The sequence below is a fragment of the Trichosurus vulpecula genome, chromosome 1, assembly GCF_011100635.1.
Source record: "Trichosurus vulpecula isolate mTriVul1 chromosome 1, mTriVul1.pri, whole genome shotgun sequence".
Lineage (NCBI taxonomy): Eukaryota > Metazoa > Chordata > Mammalia > Diprotodontia > Phalangeridae > Trichosurus > Trichosurus vulpecula.
In genome coordinates this window covers 497634260-497651829 of record NC_050573.1, presented here as the reverse complement: position 1 = coordinate 497651829, position 17570 = coordinate 497634260, and the positions used below count along the sequence as shown (strand labels likewise).

Here is a 17570-nt window from a genome sequence, read left to right as displayed (position 1 = left end):
CTCAGAGAATGCCCTTTCCTGTGCCAATACTTCAAAGCTGGGTGAAGCTGAACCAAGTGTTGTTCTCTTAATGACTACCAAGGACGAGGCGCTAGACAATACCTACCTATTTATGAAATGAATGGTTGGCTGGCTGTGGGGGAAAAAAGAGAGAAACAAAAAAATGTTTTTGGTGGGTTTTCCCTTCCACCACCTTTTAATAATAATGGGAATGATGGGAGAAATATTGCAGAGATACGATTAACAGGATCATCATCTCCTTTAGCCAAAAGTGTTAGGAAGCAATAATACCTAATTGAAGGGCTCTTACAGAGGAAGAAATAGACTTAGTCAAAGTTCTGGAGCTACAAAAGAATAAGACGCTTTCATATCGCTTGCAGTCTTGCAGGGTAGATGATGTACACAAATTATTTTAATACAGGGTCAGATGTGAAAGTGCAGTAAAAAAATAGGCATTTTGTATTATGAGAGTTTGGAGGCTTGTGGATATTACCTCAGACTGAGAGTGGATCAAGGAAAGCTTCGTAAAAGAGATGACATTTGAACTGTGTCTTTCAGGAAAGCTTGAAATTAGATAGGCAGACTTGGGAGTATCTATAGACACTGATAGAGAAATATGAATTATTATTATTAATTTCACATGACTCAGCATAAGAGAAAAATTCTTAGAAAACTAGAGTACTTCAGTGGTGGAATGTGATGAGCACCTGCCCAAGATGTTGGAAAAGGCATTTCTTGCGTTGCTTAGGAAGCAGAACTAGATGACCCCCCCCCCCAGGCTCCCTAATAACTAAGCTTTTGTGGTATGTAGCAGATGGAAACTTAAGTAGTTGGAGGTAACCAAAATATTCCTCCCTCCCACCCACTTCCCAACCTCTAACCCCGAGCCAAGCAGAGGCCCTTCAGGAGAAGCCCCAGCCCTTTTCACTTTCTATAAGCAAAGTAGAAGATGGCAGCTGAAAGGCAGGGACTAGCGTGAGCTCCCCGCCCATAGTCCCTCCAAAAACCTATAAAAAATGGCTCTGAACCAATTCTAGAACTGCAGAACCCACAAAAGAGCAAAGTGAAGCAGGGCTCCAGCCCAGGACAGCCTGGATGGTCTCTGGGTGATGTCTATTCCGCACGGAGCTGGGAGCAGAGTGGAGTGGAGCAGAGAAGAGCCCAGCATGAGTGGTGCGGACCAACCAGACCAGGAGCCGGGGGGAGCGAGCCCTAGCACCCTGAATCAGTGAGCTGCAGCAGTTACCAGACTTCTCAACACACAAACACCAAAGACAACAGAGAAGGTTAGGGGGAAAAGCTGTGGGAGTGGAAGGAGTTCACAGTTCGGCTACCGCCCCGGGGGCAGCGGAGGAGGTGGGGCAGCTACAGAAGTACAGCTGCAGTTGCTTCCGGCCCCAGGCCCACCTGGTGGGAGGAATTAAGAGGAGGCTCAGAGCAGGAGTGAAGAGCCTGCTGAAGTTCTAAGCCCAGTATGGGTTGGGTGTTCTTGGGGAAGGAGGAGTGCTGGTGTGGCAGAGCTGGCGCATCCCCCCAGGTGTGGAACATAGAACTCTTTAGTCTACAAGCAGTCATACCCCACTGAAAAAACTCAAGGGTCAAGTTAGTTGGTTGGGAATATGGCCAGGCAGTGAAAACGCACCCAGATTCAGTCTCAGACTCTGGAATCCTTCTTTGGTGACAAAGAAGACCAAAACATACAGCCAGAAGAAGTCAACAAAGTCAAAGAGCCTACAACAAAAGCCTCCAAGAAAAACATGAACTGGTCTCAGGCCATGGAAGAGCTCAAAAAGGATTGGAAAAGCAAGTTAGAGAAGTAGAGGAAAAATTGGGAAGGAGAATGAGAAGGATGCGAGAAAACCATGAAAAACAAGTCAATGACTTGCTAAAGGAGACCCAAAAAAAAATACTGAAAAATACACTGAAGAAGCAAAGTAAATAAAGCAGCCTGGGGATCTTGTACTTGTACTTGACTTGGGTTTGAGTGAGGCAGGACCGTGCAAGGTCACCAGCCTCACTTTCTCCTCCAGAGTCATTTGGGTCCAGTGATCTGATATTCACCAGGATGTCTGGAGATGGCCCAGGATTCAATGGGAGACCATGGCCCTTTTTGGCTAAGGTCTGTGAGTGTGGTAATGCCCATTCAGTGTCTAGGGCTCTTTAAGTATTTAATCAAGGGATGGCCCCTTTAATCAATCAAAAAACTAAAAATAAATAAATAAATAACTGGGAGGGGAAGACTGTCAGGGTTCCTGGCCAAAAAAGAAACTGTTAAAATTTAATATTTACATTCTCTCTGTGTTAGGAGGGCAGAGACCTATTGTCTAATCTCCCTTAGGCAACAGCGAAGTCCAAGGCTTTGAAGGCACTGAAGCATCATGCACTAGGGATTGTCTGAACCAGCAGTGGCCCCACCCTTATATTCCGGCACAGCCAGTGGCTAGGATGGGAGGTGGGACCAGGCAGGCTTAGCCTGGGACATTGCATAAAAGAGGAGACCCGGTCCCAGGGCCATGCAGTTTCCCACCAGGACTCTGAAGTTTCCATAGAGGTCCGACTCTCCCCAAGGCCCTCTGCTGCTGAGACTTTCATGTGAGGGCTTGGGGAGCCCCAGCCCCCAGGTCAGAGGGAGGGGCTCTGAAAGGGCAAACTCCTTAGGCTCCAGGGCACCCCCCCCAGAAAGGGGAGGAGAAAAAGAGGACAGAGCCTGGGCTTGGGAAGAGGGATAGTGGAGGAAGAGTTTCCTGTTGCTGCTGCTGCTGGGAGATGCGGCTGTGGGAGCAGAGCTTGGCCAGAGGTGAGAGTTCTGCCTGAACCTAGGATGGGGGCCAATTGAGTAAGGATGTCACCTTCCCTGGGGTGTGAAACCAAGAACAATTAATAGCATCTACTTCCCAGGAAGGTTGTTAGGAAGCTCAAATGGGGAAGCATCTGTAAAGCCCTCTGCAAACCTTAAAGTGTTAAAGGAATGTTTGCCTTCATTTTGATTACTATTGTTATTTTATTATTATTATTATTATGGTCACTTTAGAATGATTTGAACTGCTGTGTGAGGATAGGTTGGAGTGGAGGAAGACTTGGGGCAGATCAATTAGAAGTCTCTTGCAAAAGTCCATTGTAGAGGTGGTTAGGGCCTGAACTAGGCTGTTGTGAAGACAAATATGAGAGGTGTTTTGGCAACTGATTGGATAGTTGGGGTGAGGGAGAGTTGAGTTGAGGGTGAGACTGAGGTTGAGAACTTTGGAAGGACAGTGGTATCCTTGACAATAATGGCTGTCACGGTTTGGAAATGGATGGGTTGGAGATGAAAGATAATGTTATAAAATCTGCATATCCTATACCCTCTTACCTCGTCCTGTGGGACTCATAGGAAGAGAGACAGAGTTTTTTACTAGTCTCTGCTCCAGCTACAACCTCCTGCCTTCCACCATTTTCCCAATGGCTGCTGCTTCGTAGTAGTTTCGTCATAACTGCCTTTAGTTGGAGGAGGTTGGGAAGATGAGAGAGAAGGCTGAGGGAAGATTATTAGTGTAATTGTATTAGAGTAGGCCTTGTAGGTTGACAGGGAGTGGGATGAGCTTAATATAATAATAAATATATTAATTATATATGATTATATATAATAATATATATTATATTTATATTATATTATCTATATTATTATATTTATATATATCTATATAATATAGATAATATGTAATTATATCTTATATAATTACATATTACATATAATTATATTATAGTATATAATATATAGCATATATGTATATATAATTATATATTATATTAATATGTTGTATATCATCATATAATATACATTTACATATAACATATTATAAATAATTAAATATTAATAAAATAGCTAGCACCTTAAGGTTTCCAAAGCACTTTACAAATATTATCTCATTTTATCCTCACAACAACCCAGTGAGTAAGTGCTGTTATTATCCTCATTTTACAAATAAAGAAAACCGAGGCTAAGAGTGGTTAAATGATTTGCCTACAGCCCCAAAGCTACTACTAAGTGTGTGAGGCAGGATTTCAGCCCAGGTTTTCCTGACCCTAGGTCCAGCACCTGTCTACTGTGCCACCTGCCTCTAACCCACTGTGGTCAGATCTTGGTTTCCATCTTGGGAATCACTGCCATAAAATTTAGAAGCACGTTTCACCTTTTAAAAACAGTTATTGCTTTTGAACTGGGTGTCAGTTTTAATTATTGTACTATTAATGTTAGCACTTCATGGAGCATTGTCTCTGGTTTTAATGTTTTTGTATCTATGTCTAAATTCCTTGAAAAACTCTAAATCAGCATTACATCTCTTGTATTTACTCACACTCCACTCCATCCCACACACAATGCTTAGCATATAACTAGCTATTGTATGAATATTTGGTGAAATGAATTTTGTTTTTCCAATGGGAAGATTGGTTTATTTTCCGAAGAAACAAGAGCCTGGATTTTTGATTTGGTTTGATTTCTTAATCATACACATTTTCTATCTCCTTCTTCCTTTTTTCCCCTCAAGGTTTGAAATATGAATTTCTACCTGTGTTTAGCTCTCCTATGCTTGGAGATAGCAGCTGCTGCCCCACAACTTGACTGGACTTTAGATGCTAAATGGGAACGATGGAAGTCACAACACAGAACGACCTATGGTAACCTTTAAACTACTTTTTTCCCCAACTATGTTGAGTACAGCATGTCCAAGGTGGACTAATGAAATGGTCTTTCCCCTGAAGCCAGCACTTATCCAGACAAGAGCTTCATTTGCTCAGGATTGCTGCTTTTCCCACAGAAGTTCAGAGGGTAGGGATGTCTGTACCATCAGAGCTTAGAAACCCTTCTGGGATGGCAATATTTGGATGTGGTCACCATCCCAACTGGGTGCTAACTAAATTACTAACTGTGGATTTTGGTCTATGTGTAATAATATAAGCAGAAGGTTATTGAACCTTACATTTTTGTACTTGCTTCAAGAAAGAACATAATCGAAGGAGAGCAACATGGGAAAAGAATTTGAGAATGATTGAAAGGCACAATCAGGAGTACAGCGCTGGTAAACACACTTACCAGATGACAATGAACAAGTTTGGAGATATGGTGAGTGTGCTGTAACAATCTGATGTTAATACTGAGTAGTCAGTTACCTTTTGCTCCCAATATACTTAATATGAACCACTTTTCTCTTCATTTTAGACCAAAGCGGAATTCAGACAAATGATGAATGGCTTTACACAAAAGAGATTTCAAAGGAAGACCAAAGGTACTCTGTTTCAAAAACCTCTCTTTGAACAGATCCCTAATCTGTAGACTGGAGAAAGGAAGGCTATGTAACTCCTGTTAAGGATCAAGTGTTAAAAGTTGCTTAGGCTTAATCCATAGATAACTCAGATAAAACTCAGTGAAACTTATGATTGATAAACAGAGACTACATCTCAGATCTGTGACTGAGTTCCCTTCCATATTTAAAACTCTTTAGATCTGTCTTATAAAGATGACTAAGATTATCTTATAAACTAACCAGCTTCCTTTTGACTTTTTCAGGGTCAGTGTAATTCTTCCGGGCATTTAGCGCAACCGGGTCCCTGGAAGGCCAGTGGTTCCATAAGACAGGCCAACTTTTTTCACTTAGTGACCAGAATTTGGTTGACTGCTCTTGGCGTGAAGGCAACAAAGGCTGTGATGGTGGCTACATTACTGCTGCCTTTGACTATGTGAAGAAAAACGGAGGCACTGATACAGAGAAATCCTATCCCTATAAAGGAAACGTAAATACAGTTATTGGATTCCCCATCATTTTGGTTTAGCTATATTTGAAAGGAGAGTCCCAGTTTGGGGGATGGGAGTTGAGGAGGCCTGCAAAGACTGAAGCCTTCAAACCCCACCTTCCTAACTTAACAAAATCTCCATCTGAATCCAAAATACATTAACACTTAAAATGAGTTGCCTTCACTATGTGTACAATCACCCACTGAGAGATCTTAGGAAGTATATAGACTGTCTTGTCTTAGACACATTACAGATCATTTGGTCAGACTTCTTCATTTTACAATGACCTATTCAGTATCACAAACATAGTAATAAGTGGCAAAGTCTGGACTGGAACCCAGGGTCCCTTTGTACCCTGCCCATATGCCTCCTTGACCCCTACCTGGCTCTCACAAGTGCCTTCTTAGGAGCAGGGAATTAAATGACAATTGAATCTAATATTGCATAATAGCTGCTGACATTTAGATCATCCTGAAGGTTTACGAAGCATGTTATTCCCTTAACTTCCTTTGATCCTCAAACAGCCCTGTCTGGGGCAGGTATTGTTCTGATTATTCTGATTGTTCTGATTGTTCTGATACCTTTCCACCTCAGTCTCATGATCACATAGCTTGTAAGGGGAGAGCTAGATTCGAACCTTGGTCTCATTGGGCTATGCTACAACTAGTTGGCTCTTAGAGTTGTTAATGAATTGGTTATTTTATCCAGTGGTATCAAACCCAAGTAGAAATGGGGGCCACTGAACCATACATTAGAAACCATGCAGAATATATAATGACTTAGGAGTGACGTGTAGGAATGTTACCAGCCCTCTGGTTTACACCGTGCTGCCTTCTTTCGATGTGACTTTCAAATAGTCCTTCATGCACCTGCATCCAGCTCTCTTCTTGAGCTGTTCAGCTGATAAATTGACGGGAGAACATTGCCCATAGACTTATTAATTTCATGACCATCAATCTTAAATTCATCTGGGCAATGCCACTGATAATATTAGACAAAACCTTTTATCTGTTTCATTTTAAAAGAATGACAAGTGTCGGTATCGGCCAGAAACTGCCATTGCTAATATCACTGGACATGTGAACGTCCCATCTGGGGAGGAAAGTACTCTCACAGCGTGGCACCCGTGGGTCCCATCTCTGCTGCTATTGGTGCAGCACATGCATCCTTCCAGTTCTATCAGTCTGGTAAGCATTTGTTCTTCATTATTTCTGTAACAATGCACTTAACCCTATTATTGCCATTCACTACTTTGTATTTCTCAAGTTCATATTTCACTTGAATATCATAGGTATTTATTATGAACCAGAATGCAGTAATCAACACCTAAATCATGCCATGCTAGTTGTGGGCTAAGGTGTTGAAGAAAAATTGGGAAGACAACACTGGATTGTCAAGAACAGGTAAATCAACATCTTGCCTGAAATGTCACTGACCTGCTTGTTGCCAGTTTCTGGTTATTTCATTTTGAAGAAAGAGGGAGGAGGAAGAAGGGTGGAGTTCCTGGGATCCTGTGAAATGGAGAAGGGATGTTCATGGATGGAAGAGGCCCCGGTATTAGGATCCAGAGCAGATTGAGGGTTCCCAAGTGGTTCCTCACAGTTTCTGTGACCATAGATGACTTGATAGTACAAAAGATTTCCTGTGGCCTAGTTTGTTGGACTGTTCTAATACAGTTATTGTCAGACTGACTCACAAAGTGCTATGGGAAAAGCACTTCACTTGGAAAACCTGAAAGTGCTTATTGTTGAGTGAGTGACTGTCAAGAACAGGGCAGCTAGGTGGAGTCAGGAGGACCTGTGTTCAAATAGGACCTCAAAGGCTTCTTAGCTGTGTCACCCTGGGCAAGTCACTTAACCTTGTTTGCCTCAGTTTCCTCATCTGGTAAATGAGCCAGAGAAGGAAATGATAAATCACTCCAATATGTTTGCCAAGAAAAGCTAAAAATGGAGTCATGAAGAGTTGGCCACAACTAATCAACTACACAAGAGCAAAGTTGTCACCAGCAAGTATTTTCACTGCTTTCTGAAAAGTCCAACTCGTTTTCTGAATTCATTCACTCCATTCTTAACTGGGCAGGCCTCGGTTGACATCAGAAGTGCCCTGCCCTTGGCTGAAGGGCACCTGGCCTGGTATGGCCTGGGGGGCAGGTTAGGGGCCATCCACGGCAGCCCTCTCCCTCACCTCTCACACTCTAGGGAGGCCACCTCCTCCTCTCAGGGAGATCCAAAAGGCAAGCCAGGAAGTGGAATCTAGGTTATTTCTCCTTTAGAGGCATAGTCCTCCATGCCTCTGGTCAGTAAAATAAAGCCTGAATGAGCTTGGGAAAAAAAAAAAAAAAACAAAAAACTCTTGTTATTGTAGACCCACAATGTAACCTAGAATCTGTGGGAGTAGTAGTCATCCTCTGGGGATCCTACCCTCATGTGTGGGAACAAGTTTCAGGGAGCAGTGGGGTGAGGGTGAGGTTAGACATGAAACACATGACACTCCATCTCTCAACTCTAAGCCTATGCACAGTTCATTCCCCCATACCTGAAATGTTCTCCCTCTTCCCTGCTACCTCTTACAGACTCAGGTTCTCTTCCCTCAGCTCAACTCCCACCTTCCACAAGAAATCGTTCCTGATTCTTTTAGCTTCAAGAACTGTTGTTCAATCTTTTCAGTAGTGTCCTACTCTTTGTGACTCTATTTGGGGTTTTCTTGGCAAAGACTGGAATGGTTTACCATTTCCTGCTCAAGCTCATTTTACAGATGAGAAACTGAGGCAAACAGGGTTAAGAGACTTGTCCAGTGTCTGAGACCAGATTTGAACTCAGGAAGATGAGTCTTCCCAACTTATAGTCTGGTGCTCTATCCACTGCATGACCAAGCTGCCCTTCTAGAAGAATTACCCTTTGCAAATTACCCAGTAATTATTTTATTTATTTATTTATTATATTATTTCACATAGCAGATTTTCCCATGGAGCCAGCTATCTAGTCAGTGTGGAGAAGAGGCAAGATTTTCTTAGCTGCAAGGAGGAAGCAGTGGGAGCCAAGGTTATCAGGCTCTGGCTGATATCCCTGTGTTTTTCGGCCAAGACTTGGTTTGATCCACCCTCCCCAGGGAATATATGGAGGACCTGGAATGCAGTCTGACTGACCAGCTTTCCCTAAAAAAACATGTTTTACTTTCTCCTTTTTTATTAATAATTTTATTTATTATTTTAGTTTTCAATATTCACTTCCATAAGATTTTGAGTTCCAAATTTTCTCCCCATCCCTCCCCTCTTGCCACCCCAAGATGGCATGCAATCTGATATAGTCTATACATATACATTCATATTAAGCATATTTTCATGTGTCATGTTGTAAGGAAGAATTAGAACCGATGGTAGAAACCACAAGAAAGAAGAAAGAAAAAAAGGTGAGAGAGCAAATAGTATGGTTCAATCTGCATTTAGACTCCATAGTTGTTTTTTTTCTATGTGGATAATGTTTTCCATCATGAGTCTTTTGGAGTTGTCTTAGATCCTTGCATTGCTTAGAAGAGATAAGTCTGTCAAAGTTAATCATCGAGCAATGTTCTCCTGGTTCTGCTCATTTCACCTAGCATCAGTTCATGTAAGTTTTTCCAGGTTCTTCTGAAATCTGCCTGCTCATTATTTCTTGTGGAACAATAGTATTCCATTACATTCACATACCATAACTCGTTCAGCCATTCCCCAGTTGATGGGCATCCCCTCAATTTCCAATTCTTGGCCACCACAAAAAGAGTTTCTATAAATATTTTTGTACATGTGGGTCTTTTCCCCATTTTTGTGATCTCTTTGGGATACAGACTTAGAAGTAGTATTGCTGGGCAAAAAGCTATACAGTTTTATAGCCCTTTGGTCATAGTTCCAAATTGCTCTCCAGAATGGTTGGATTAGTTTACAACTCCACCAACAATATGTTAGTGTTCTACTTTTCCCATATCTTCTCCAATATTTATCATTTTCCTGTTTTGTCAAGTTAGCCAATCTGACAGGTGTGATATGGTACCTAAGAGCTGTTTTGATTTGGATTTTTCTAATCAATAATGATTGAGAGCATTTTTTCACATGACTGTAGATAGCTTTAATTTCTTCATCTGAAAACTGCCTGTTCATATCCTTGACCATTTCTCAACTCTAGAATGACTTGTATTCTTATAAATGTGAATTAGTTCTCTACATATTTTAGAAATGAGGCCTTTATCAGAGACACTGGTGGTTAAAAATTCTTTCCCAATTTTATGCTTCTCTTTTAACTTGGTTGCACTGGCTTTGTGCAAAAACTTTTCAATTTAAAGTAATCAAAATTATCCATTTTGCATCTCATATTGCTCTCTATCACTTGTTTGGTCATAAATTCTTCCATTCTCCATAAATCTGACAGGTAAACTATTCCTTGCTCTCCCAGTTTGCTTTTGACTTTATTTTGATATATGGTATAAGATGTTGGTCTATACTTAGTTTCTGCCATACTGTTTTCCAGTTTTCCCTGCAGCTTTTGTCAGATAGTGACTTCTTATCCCAGAAACTGAAGTCTTTGGGTTTATCAAACAGTCGATTATTATAGTCATTGACTACTGTGTCTTGTGTACATAACCTATTCCACTGCTCCACCACCCTATTTCTTATACCAAATAGTTTTGATGATTGCTGCTTTATAATATCAAGTTTTAGATCTGGTATGACTAGGTCACTATGTTTTTGCATTTTTTCATTAATTCCCTTGATATTCTGGACCTTTTATTTATCCAGATGAATTTTGTTATTATTTTTCAAGCTCTATAAAACAATTTTTTGGTAGTTTGATTGGTATGGTACTTACCTTCTCTTTTTAAGAGCTAATTGGAGAGCACAAGCAGCTGAAAAACCTGACTCGTCGCATAATTGGGGAAAATACTCTGGGTCCAGTGTTATCTGGAGTTTGAGGGAGATAAAGAAAGTAAGTAGGACGTTCCACTCCCCTCTCCCTTCCCCCTCCCCAAAATTGCCCATATACCCCAATTCTGACCTTTGGACTGATGAGAAAAAGGGAGGAGGAAGGGAAGGCTTAGGAGCAGAGTTGTACCAAAGCCAGCCTGCTTGGAAGAGCCACCTTAGAAAATATGCAAATGCTACAAACCAGAGGGTGATTTATTGTTTTGTTAATTGCCTAGACTTAAGAAAATGATGGAGAAATGTTAATAATGAAGACTAAAATTGAAAAGTGTGTCTTGTGGTTTGGTTTCATTTGTTTGTTTTTCTCTAGATCCTAGGTGGTACAATGCAGAGTACACTAGGCCTGAAGTCAGAATGACTTGAGTTCAAATCTAGCCTCAGATGCTTACTAACTGTGTGACCCTGGGCAAGTCACTTCACCTCTGTCTGCCTCAGTTTCTTCAACTGTGAAACAGAGATCATAATAAGGCTTACCTTCCAGGGTTGTTGTGAGGATAAAATGAGATAATATTTGTAAGGTGCTTAGCACAGTGCCTGGCACACAGTAGGTGCTGTATAAATGCTTGTTTTCTTTCTTCCAGTTAAACATTTACCAGCACACCCCTGACTAGAGGATACAACATGAGGAACCAGGATCCTAATCTTTCTTATTCCTTTCCACATCAAAAACTACTAGAAATAGTCATGGATTCTGAATCTCCGAGGAAATTTGGTCATATTCTAGTTTCTAAAGATAACGGTGTCAGTGAAACAAGTCAGTACGAAGCCATGACTCCTGGAACTTGGTTCAGTTGTGAGAGACAAAGGCAATTCTGCCTTCAAGTGATTTGTAAGGGTTGAGACAAGACTTCCAGGCATCCTGTAGGTATACACTTCCCCACAGTTAAGTTATATCACTGCCTTTTTATGGGTCAGGCTGAAAGGACCATTACCCTGCAACCCTATCTTCTTAACCTAGTTTTGCAGCTGACTCCTACCGAAGGTAGACCTTGGAGATTGGCAGGAATGTTTTCAGATGCAAGTTAATGGAAAGAAAAGTCAGGGCGTTTCCACTCTGCAAAGCCGCAGGAAGGAGACATTTGCAATGACGTCTGATGATTCAAATGATGACCTAATTACCAGATGTTCATCCTCAATCAAACACACCCTGAATTGTTCCCTTTATCGTTTCAAGATGATTCAGTCCTTGGCTGGGAACTATAATTAATTTCCTATTGGCCTCATCTGCTACATATTTACCTTAAACTATATGAAGTTTGCATCAACCCAGGTTTATTTAACAAAGGCATGATGTGGCAAGAGCCCTCCTGATCCTGGTGTACCCATATGCTCAATACGTAAGCACTTAAAAAGAAACCTTAGTAATTATATTGGCTTCAGTGAAGTGGAACTTTATGGAGTTGACTGTCATTCAACATTCATGCAAAACATATGGATTGCCTGTTTCCTCTGAGTCCCAACTAAAATCTCACCTTCTACACAGGAAGCCTTCCCCAACCCCTCTTAATTCCAGGGCCTTTGCTCTTTTAATTATTTCCTATTTCTCTTATATATTGCCTGTTTTGTATATATTTGTTTGCATTTTATCTCCCCCGTTAGATTGTGAGTTCCTTGAGGGCAGGGGCAGGGACTGTCTTTTGCTAACTAAGTGACTAACACATAGTAGCTACCTTATACTTGTATATTGAGTGATTGTTAACACATTCAGTTACAATATAAGAACTATTTTAACAAACTCTCTGTTTATAAGTTGCTTCTATTGTCTCAGAGTGGGAGAGGGGCCAGTACTCTCATCAGAGCTACTGGAAATATTGGCTGTTTTTCTACTCCCACATATCAACTGCCCCAGTTTATTGATTGTAGCACTGATCAAAAACCATCCTGGTAGGACTATGCTCCTCTTCTATATCCATCCTTGGCTACAAGCCCCCGCTTCTGTCTTTTGTACATGTCCTTTTAAAATCCAACTTTATCAAACAGGTACCAGGACAGCAACATTGGTTTCTTTGTCTCCCACTTTTTTCCCCTTTGATGAAATAATCTGAGAACGGGTCATTAGAATTTCATTCTTGAGAGTCTCCCATCCTTCTTGATCCTTTTAGAGACTCAAGTTATGAGATTATCTCAAAGCATCAAATTATGTGGTTTCACGACTTAAGACTACAGAAAAGTCTGAGGCAGAGTCAGGACCTGAACCCAGGTTTCTGATTCCTTGTCCCATGTTCTTTCCCCTTTGGCCACACTGCCTCTCACTACTCAAGCGGAAGCAATTTCCAGAGTTATCAGTTACCAATTATGGCAAGCCCAGGCTGACTCATCCTATCTCTCTACAGTGTCATGAGAAATGATGGTCAAAGGTGCCAATTGCATTGTGGGTTAATCTTGGACAATCTGCATAAATTGTGTGCTTATAGACATCCTGTCTTCAATCAGTTCTAGCACTGTAAGTTACATGCCAAGCTATAGAAGCATACCTTTTGACCGAGCATGGGCAGAGTTTCTACAATCTGACATCTTCCACCAGGACATTGATACTGAGAGGTACAATAGATGAACTCGAAATCTGAGGACTCTAGTCTGGGCTTTGTCATCAACTCCCCAAATGGCCTTGGGAAAAATACTTATCCTTCCTAGGCTTCAGTTTCCACTGTAAAATGGTAGGATTCAACCAGATGTCCCCTAAGGGCCTTTCCAGCTCTCACATGCTAGGAGGTTATGAAATAGTCAACAGCAAGCATCATCATGCATCGAGTTATCATGCATCTACCCTGTGCCAGGCACCGTAAGGACTGGGGATACAGAAAAAGACAAAAAACAGTCTGCTGTCAAGAAGCTCACAGTTTAATGGAAGAAACAACATGCAGACAACTATATGCAAACTATATGAGTGTGTGTTTGTGTGAGTGTGTATATACATGGGCTATATATGTATATTGCAAACAAATATATACAAACTATATATTGTATGTACAGCTGTTTGCAATATACATGCATGCATGCATGTATGCTTATGTATATATATATATATATATTGTGTGTGCATATACAGAGGAGAGAATCAATAGATAGAAAGCATTAGTATCAAAGAGGATGAGGAAAGGTTTCTTATAAAAGATGGAATTTTAGCCGAGCCTTGAAAGAAGTCATAAAATGGGGAAGAGGAGGGAGAAGTTTCAAGGCATGGGAAACAGCCAAGCCCCAAGTTGGTAGGTGGCGTGCTGTGTGATAGGAACAGCAAAGAGGCCAGTGTCTTTGGATCACAGAATATGGGGGTAAGTAAGATTCAAAAAAACTGGAGAGGTAGGAAGGGCCAGGTTACAAAGAGCCCTGAGTGCCAAACACAGAATTTTATATTTGATTCTGGAGGTGATGGAGTCTCAGAAGGAAAACATGGTCCTAAAGCGGGCACTACTCACACATCCCATGATCCCTCTGACACTTTGGGGATGGCATCCAAGATGAAGCTAAGATGTCACCACAGGAACTAAGCCACAATTAGGAGAAGGTGATGGGAAAGAAATGAAGAAAGGGATGGGGAGAACAAGGAGAGAGAAAGAGAGTAAAAAATGAGGGGTACATGCAGGGGGGATAGAGGGCCACAAAGAATGGCCTCAGGTGACATTGCTTACTTTTGATTTGATAACAGATATTTGTGAATACTGGACTCTGTCTTCATGCTCTATGGCATTATCAGCACCAGAAGGCCTCAGGAATCATTGGTCCAACAGTCACTGTGGTTACTTCCCTTTCCCTATTATTATCTTTTTTTTTTAAATACAGGAAATGATATTAAATATTGACTTTAAACAGATAGGCATTAAAATGATAAGGATTAGCAGTTCACTCTTCCAGCTGGGGCATGGATTGGCCCACCCCACAAGGCTGGGATCTTCATAAAAAGACAGAAATCCTTTAGCATTGAAGACTGATTTTTTTCTATGAGTATTATTTTTCTTTTTTTTTCTTCTTTTAAATTTTTTTTTTACGACACTCAGTTCCACAAGTTTTTGAGATCCAAATTTTCTCTCCCTCTCTCTCCCCCCCGCTCCTCGCCCAAGACTGCATGTAATCCAATATAGGTTCTATATATACCTTAATATTGAACTGATTTACATAATAGTCCAGTTGTAAGGAAGAATTATAACCAATGGAATGAATCATGAGAAAGAAGAAATGAAACCAAAAAAGAAGGAAAAAAAAAAGAGAGAACAAAAAGTTTGCCTCCATCTGCATTCGGCCTCCATAATTCTCTCTCTGGATGCGCAGAGCTTTTTCCAACATGGGTCTTTTGGGGCTGTCTTTGAACCTTGTATTGATGAGAAGAGCCAAGTCTATCAAAGTTAGTCCTTACAGATACCGTGTGTCTGTAATCATGTATAATGATCTTATGGGTAATATTTTTCGCCTAGGACTGATGTCTCCTGTCACCATTATTGTAGGGGTTGTTCAGTCATGTCAGACTCTTCATGACCTCATTTGGGGTTTTCTTGGCAAAGATACTGCAGTGGTTTGCCATTTCCTTCTCCAGATCATTTTACAGATGAGGAAACTGAGGCAAACAGGGTTAAATGACTTGGCCAGCGTCACACAGCTAGGAATTATCTGAGGCTGGATTTGAACTCAGGAAGATGAGTCTTCCTGATTCCAGGCCTGTAACCCTATCCACTGAACCACCTTGCTTAGCTCCCATGTCACTACCATTGCCAAGAAGATGACATTTGGAGATATTCATTCAATATTGAAACAGCTAAGTGGCACAGTGGATACAGTACTGGGCCTGGAGTCAGAAAACCCTGAATTTAAATCTGACCTCAGACACTTACTAGCCATGTGACCCTGAGCAAGTCACTTAACCTCTGTTTGCCTCAGTTTCCTAAACTCTAAAATGGGGACAATCATAGCACCTACCTCAGAGGGTCGTTGTGCTGATCAAATGAGATAATATTTATAAAGTACAGTCCTTTAACCTCTGTCTGTCTTGGTTTCCTCAGCTGTAAAATGAGGCTATGGCACGTGTCTACCAGGGTTGTTATGAGGATCAAATTAAATGCTTCTAAAGTTCCTAGCACAGTGCTTAGCATATTGTGGGTGCTATAAAAATACTAGGCATTATTAATATTAATACATTATTATTAATTAATATATTAATCACCTACTATACAGAAGGTGCTGTGGGAGAGACTCAGAGTATCTGCCCTCAAGTTGCTTCTAAGATTTGTACAAATAACTAAAATGCAAAACAGCCTGAGAGATGTAAACAAAGTGCCCCAGGGTTTCAGAGGGAGAACTCTCATTCTTCCCGGGCAGTTTGGATTGTTTTATAATAATTATTATCCTTTCTAGAATTTTGTACTTTCCAAAGACCTTTCACACTCACTACACCACTTAAAATTCAAAACAGCTCTGTAATAGAAACAGAGCATTACTGTGTACTATCCTCCTGGTTCTGTTTTCTTTGCATCAGTCTATACAAATCTTCCCGTGTTTCTCTGAATTCATCATTACCATTTCTCATTCCTTAAAATATTCCATGACAATCATACGTTATAATCTGATGTAAAACAACAGTTAAAAAAACCAGCTGAACTCAGATGAAGTACAGTAACAAACCTTCCAAAGCCAGATGGTTGTAAATGGCTCATCTCAGTAGAGAGTGAGAAGACTACGGGTGCAAAATGTGGCATGCACCGTCAGATAAGGTTGTCACACTTGTAGTTTTGCTTGATTGTTTTTCTTTGTTAGAAAGGTAGGCAATATAACAAGAAATTACAGAAAGCTTTAGTAAAATTTTTTAAGAGAGAAAGAGGCAGCGTAGATGTTACTATTCTTAATTTATTGATAACACCTTACCTGAGGTCACACAGCAAGTTAATGACAAAACTGGGATTAAACCACAAAGGCAGGGCAGCTAGGTGACATAGTGGATAGAGATCCAGGCTCTGAGTCGGGAGGACCTGAGTTCAAATCTACCCTCAGATACTTAATAGCTATATGACTCTGGGGCGAGTCATTTATCCCTGATTACCTCCGGGGAAAAAAAAAAAAAAGAAACCACCAACGAGAAGGATGAGATATAAGATGCAGCTATCAAGGATGGAGGCACTATCGTGCTGGTAAATGTTTAACCGGCTCTCAGAAAAGAGGACACTTTTCAGTTTAATCTGTATCATTAACACTTTCCTCTATCATTTCCTTACAGATACACAATCAACAAAACAGTAATCAAGCCCTGATTTGGAGTGTTTTCAGATATCTGAGATGTAAATGTTCACAATAAAAATTTAACAATGGGCTCTCACTGGTCAAAACCAGCTCTGTGGTGCCTCTGCATTGAACTCTCTCCCTCCCCCCACTTTTTCCCACCCTCCGAAAGGCTAGATGCTAAGGGTTCTCATGTCTGTCTCTCACTCTTCTGCGTGTGACTTGGATAAAGGCATTCATCTTTGTGCTCCTCATAAAGGGAATCCCTGAGCTAACCCTTCTGGCCCCAGAAAACATGTGGTACCAATGAAGGACATCTGTAAGGTCTCTAGGGATTATGGGAGATCATATGAAAGGATGATGTGTCCTACATTGCCCCTAGAAAGGGGATTGATTCAGTCTCAGACACTGGACACACTTATTAGCTGTGTGACCTTGGGCAAGTCCACTAACCCCAATTGCCCGCCTTTCCCAAACCAAAAAAAAAAAAAAAAAAGAACCAAAATAGAAAGAATTGATTCAGATGAAGGAGGCCTAAAATTTCCACTGACCAGGAAGTGGAGGGGGTTAATTGTTTAGAGAATACGTGTCTTCGGTATTGCATTTCACAGCTGGCCCATGATAAGATAAGAGCGACTGACCTTGGGT

At 41.0% G+C, this 17570-nt stretch overlaps 1 pseudogene; it reads left to right on the top strand.

Annotated features, from left to right (window-relative positions):
* Positions 1 to 4535: 4535 nt before the first annotated feature.
* LOC118858278 lies at positions 4536 to 7126 on the top strand (annotated as a pseudogene).
* Positions 7127 to 17570: the final 10444 nt, after the last annotated feature.